The sequence below is a fragment of the Molothrus aeneus genome, chromosome 29 (genome assembly GCF_037042795.1).
Source record: "Molothrus aeneus isolate 106 chromosome 29, BPBGC_Maene_1.0, whole genome shotgun sequence".
NCBI classification, from domain to species: Eukaryota; Metazoa; Chordata; class Aves; order Passeriformes; family Icteridae; genus Molothrus; species Molothrus aeneus.
The window spans coordinates 161,529-167,537 of NC_089674.1; positions in this window are offsets into that span (position 1 = coordinate 161,529).

Sequence of the window (6,009 nt, forward strand, 5' to 3'; positions counted from 1 at the left end):
CACTGCCTGCACAGAGCCACAGTTGGGGCTGGGGGAAGGAGGGATGTGTACCTCGGCCTGGGGAACCCCTGCACTCTCAGCTCCCCAAAGCTTTAGCAGGGGTGAGCCCACACCTTTCCCCTGTCCCCACTCCACATTCCTGCCCTAGGTGCATGAACTGGGGAGGAAACTGGCAGGAGTCCCTGGATGAAGCTGGTAGGATCCATGTTGTGGGCCCGCAGATCCCATAACCCTATACCCTCAAAGCTGGGAAGGGATCCAGGTGTGTCTGCACCCCTTCAGGGGTAGGGGCAGGTCTGGGGAGCAGCACTGGGCATGCAGGTGCAGCCACAGGTACGTGGGGTGCAGCACTGGGTGTGTGGGGTGCACCAAACATGGGATGTCGCTATAGGACACGAAAGAACACAAGTGCACACCACTGTTCTCAAGGTGAAGAAAAAAGGGAAGTTTATTTTCTGACTCTAACATTTACAGTTTTCTAAGAGTGACAGTGGATAACAGTGGAGGGTAACAGGAGGGTAACAGTGCCACCTCTCCAATGACACTGGACAAACCAACAGTCTATCAACTTCTTCCATAAAGGAATGCAAAACAATTAGTTATTTACAGAAAGTGTGTGAGAAAGTTCACTACAAGAATGTCAACATCAGAAGGCTTAGAAAATCTTAAAAAATCAAAGTGACAATGGGGCACAGCACAAAGTGTGCAGGTGTGGGGCCAGGCGTGGAAGGGCCTTGCAGGGGGCACAGCGGGGTACAAACCTTGCACAGATCACAGAACTGAAGAGATGGACTCAGGGCCAAGGATGTGCTGGAGAGGAGCAGGCTGGGCAGCCCCAGGACAGTGCACTGCAGGTTCCCAGCACTGGGAGGGGATCCTCAGACCTTTGTCAGCTTCACCCCTGCAGTGAGCCCCACCCTGAGCGGTGGCACTGTGACACTGGAGGCAATTAAGGCAGGACTCTGGGAACTGCTGGGAACCGCCCTGGGAAACACTCCAGCCTGTGGCCGTCTCACCTACAGAGCCAGGGGCTGCATCCCCCGCCCCAGTAACACCAGTAAGTCTGTAACTCCTGCACTGGGAGCCTTTGATGGATGCTGAGCGTGCCCTGCAATCCACCTGCTTGGCATCACTACTCCCAGTCCTGGTGCTGGCTTGGACTGCAGGTCCCTGGATGTGCCCGGGTGCTCAACAGCGTGACTGGGCATCCCAGCACTCATTGGCACACTCTGGACCTCTTGGGTGTCACCAGCAGTCTCCAGAAACCCCCAGCACTGCAGCTGTTGGCGTCCCTGCCTACCTGGGCTCCACTCCTGACTGATCCTCTTACTTCACGTTGTCCTACTCGGTTGTTAATTGGTAATAAATTAAAATTAATTTTCCTGAGTCAAGCGTTTTGCCCATGACTTAACTGTTGAATGATCTCTGTCTCCTTACCTCACCCCAAAAGTTGTTCCATGGCTCTCGCCCCTGCCACATGTGCCTCCATGGCCCCTCCCTGTGTCACCAGCTGGGCACTGAAAGTGCAGTCATGTTCTGTGAGAACTTACATGATCCATATACGTGATCCATGAATAGTTTGGTTTGTCGGAGCAACAGGAAAGCAGGTTCAGAATAAATGCATGAACCACAGAGTGTTAATATGTCATGGCAAAAGGTACAGAACAGAATAGATATAAAATATTCCTGGGTCTGTGAGTTGCTGGAGGCTGGGAGACACTCAGTGCTTGTTCTGGACAGCAGCCAGACACAGCAGAGCTCCACAGGAAACACCCGCACAGGCACCTCACCTTTTCCTGGTGTTCCAGTAAGCTGGGATGGAAAAAGCCCTGCCAAGGTTAGCCCCAGCTCCTTTCCTTGCCATGCATTTCTCCAGGGGATGGTGCCCAAGCATATGAAACAATCTCACCTGCATGGCAGACCCCTTCCACTCACTGCGTGCTGGTGGATCACTGGCAAAGGCATTAGTGAACACAAATCACATTGTGGGTAAGGCTGAAAGAGACAACAGTGGGATCATCTGGTCCCACCTCCCTCCTCAAGCGAGGTCATCCAGAGCACATTGCACAGAATTGTGGTCAGACAGTCCTGGAATATCACAAGTGGGTGAGACTCCACAACCTGGGCAATCTGTCCCAGTGCATGGCCACCTGCACAGAGTTCTTCCTCACATTCAGGTGGAATTAATATGAATTTGCAAAAAACGCAACGAAGGGTCATGTCCAGGGTCACTGTATTGCTTACAGCATGGATAATACACATAGTGAAAATCAAATTGGAATAAATTAGAATCAGTGGCATGTGGGGCTCCCCTCACCCCCTTAGTACCCAGGGGACCTGCAGTGGCACCCGTGTGAGTTTGCTGCCAGTACAACACAACTGATTGTGCTTCTGCTCTTTATTTATAAATACAAATATTCTCCAAACGCTCTGCTGGCTCCTCTGCCTGGGCCCTCTGAGCTGGCTCAGGCAGCTGCAAGGCGTCTGTGGACAGAGGAAGCTGCTGAGGCGTGCTGGGCACAGGGTGGGTGTGAGGGTGTGGAACAGCCTGGGCACCCCTGGGCCGTGGGCACCCCTGCACAGGGCACACAGAGGGCTCTGGGCCAGCCCACAGCACCAATCTCCACTCACTGGAGCTCCAAACGCCTCGTGCCACCCTGTGCTGCCACAGCAGCTCTCCTCCGCCCCACCAGCTCACTTCCTCCTCTTCCTCCACACATGGATCACACAGCACAGCACCATCCCCAGCAGCATGGAGCCGAGGATGGCCACGATGCCCTCGATGCAGTAGGTCTGGAAGGAGCTGGCATCCACGGCGTTGGTGTCTGCCCTGCCCAGCACGGGGGTGTCGGGCTCTGCCTCGCCGTCCCCGGTGCCCGGCTCGGCCCCGCTGCCCCCGGCCGATCTCCTGCTGACAGCGCCGCTCAGCCCCAGGCTCTTCACTCCTGCCAGAGGAGTGCATGTCAGTGTGTCCTGCATGCCTCTGGCCATCTCACCAGAGGGCTGGCATTGCCACCAAATGTTCTTTGCCACCTCGCCAGCAGCTCTGTGTCACAGACAACTTTTATGAAAAATCCTTTCCTTAGGATTTTTCCTCCTGAGAAGCCGAGAGGCCTCAGGAACAAAATGTAAACAATGATTATCTGCTGCTGTGGAATGCAACAGGTGCATCTGGGATTGGTCTCATGTGGTTGTTTCTAATTAATGGCCAATCACAGTCAGCTGGCTCAAACTCTCTGGTCAGTCACAAGCCTTTGTTATCATTCTTTCTTTTTCTATTCTTAGCTAGCCTTCTGATTAAATCCTTTCTTCTATTTCTTTATTATAGTTTTAATATAATATATATAATAAAATAATAAATCAAGCCTTCTGAAACATGGAGTCAGATCCTCATCTCTTCCCTCATCCTCAGACCCCTGTGAACACGGTCACAGCTCTGAGCAGGGGAATATCCTGTGGTGGCAACGTTTCCTCAGCCTCAGTAAAACCAAGGGAACTCCCAAAGGCCTTGCAGGTCCCCACCCTCTGCACCCTCCCTCTCCTCAGAGTGTTGCTAATAACCCTAATCCAGTTCTTCAAGTGTCTGCCTTTGCTCCCTGCTCCTGGGGACTCTTCCCACAATTTCTCTTGTGCTCTGGCCAGTGATGATCTGACTGGGGCAATCACGGTCCCCGGGACTCAGCTGGAGACACAGCTGGCAGTACAGACTCTGGGCCACCCTTGCAGCTCGCCAGTGCCCACAGGGTCCCTCAGCGAGGATCTGAGTGTGGCTGGGGGGTCTTTGGTGTGCCCCTCCATGCACCCAAAACCTCGGCGTCCCGACTGTGCTGCTCAGGAGTGACCTGTGCCCACCTCCTACTATCGCCTTCAGCTCCCTCAGGATGTCATGCAGCACTTTGGTTGTCTCCACGGAAGATTGTCCCCTTCCATCTTGATACCCTGGACCTTGATGCAGAGAATAAAGTTGCATTTTGCCCCCAGCGAACCCTGTGAGCAGCCCTCAGGCTGTGCAGTCGGTCAGCACTGACGAGTGACCGGGGCAGCTCCAGTGCAGGGTCGAGCTGAGAAGTTGGGAACGCCCTGACAGTGCCCACAGCTGCACCCAGACTCCCCCAGGAGCTCCCCCCATAGCCTGGAGCACCATCTGTCCTGATGGAACAGCAGAACAGGGAAGAGGATCATGGAAGAACACAGCACACCAGGCTGTGCTCCCTGATCCTGGGAATCCTTCACATTTCTTCTTGCACTTGCCCATCTTTGCTGAAGGATGCAGCTGTCCCCATGGTCGGGACTCAGGGGGCTGGACAGAGAGGATGGGGGGAGCGCAGGGAGCACAGCTGGACAGGGGGAGCACAGCTGGACAGGAGCTGCCTGACCAATCAACCCTTGGAGTGAACAAAACCCATTCCTGTGCTAAGGAGAGTGCACGCCTTTGGGCCCCCCAGTTGTGAGGAGGGATCCCCTGGGTTGTGTTGGGGCCTCAGGGGTCTCACAGTGGGGCTGCACAAAGCACAGCCATCCCCACACACCTGCTGTGTGCACGGTGCTCTCCCTGGGGCCTGCCAGGCCTTCCCCAGGCGCCTCCTCCTCCTCCTCCTCCTGCGCTGCAGAGACACAGAGAGACAGTCAGGGCAATTCTGAGCCCCTGCTGCCCATGAGGCACTGCAGAGCATCCTGGCTGCCACCTACCCACGGGCTCTGCTTGCCACGGAGCTGCCCGGGCTGGCAGGGCCAGCAGGAGCAGGCTGAGAGCCAGGGCCCAGCATGCCCATGCCATGCTGCAGCTGCTGGTGCTGCTGCTGCTGGTGCAGCTCCTGGTGCAGCTCCTGGTGCTGCTGCTGCAGCAGCAGACGTGACACCCACCTGCCCTGCACACCTGCAGGGCCTGGATTTGCAGCTCCACAGGGCCCTTTGTGACTTCAGGGGGTTCCACCAGCAACGTTCTGCCATCTCCACGGCAGCCTCTGCTGTTCTCCATCTTCACGGTGGGCCCAAATGTTCCCCAGCTGCTGGAGACAGCTCAGGCAGAGCCACCAGACTCAGCCCTGCCCCAGCACACACAGGCTTCTCTGGAGCTGCTCTAGAAAACTCTGCAGAGGCCACCTGGGGCTTTACCTGTGCGCAGAGCAAGTCCCAGTGCTCCTGGGAGTGCCTGAGAGTGTCAGGTGTGCACCTACCCTGAGCAGGGACCAAACCCTTCCTGGAGTTCCCCTGGAGGAGTCAGGAGCTGATAACACCTGGGAGTGATCCCAAACCCTCGGTGCCCACACACCGAGGTGACATCAGTCACCAAAAAGGAGTGGCAACTGTCAGCTGGCACAGGGAGCTGCTCACTCACTTGGCCCCTCAGGGAGTAAGGAGCACGCTCAAGAAAGCAAAGGAAACAGAACTTGGGGGCCGAGATTGAAACTGGGAGGAAACTGGCTGACCTTGGCTCCCAGCAGCACGGAGCCCACCGTCTCTCTCTTTATTGAAATAAATAAATAAATTTATTTATATAATAAATAATAATTATTTATTATAATAATAAATATTATTGGATGGTCGCAGTGCTGATCAAGGGAAGCAGCTGACGGAACCGTTTTTGGTTTCGGTAGCTTTGATGCGGTGTGTCCCAGGACCTTTGTGGACGGCTGGATGAACCCACGGGCCGAGGGTCACAGTGGCGGGGGTCACCGGGCCAGAGAGCGGGACTGGAGCGAGGGGACGGCTCGGGAGCTCCCCCAGGCCCGAACGCAGCCGCTGCCGCCGGAACCGCTCCCCCGCCCCGCCGGCCCCGGCCCGCGCCGTTTCCGGTGCCGCTCCCGGTGCCGCTTCCGGTGCAGCTCCGGTGCCGCGGCCGCTTCCGGTGCCGCGCCCGGCCCCCGATCGGCGGCCGCGTGGCTCGGGCGCCACCTGCAGGCGCGGAGTGGGAGCTGCAGCCCCGCCCCGCCGCGGGCAGAGCCGGGAATGGCGAGGGGAGGGGGCGACCGGGGGCACAGGGGACACCGAGGGCACGGGCAGCGGGAC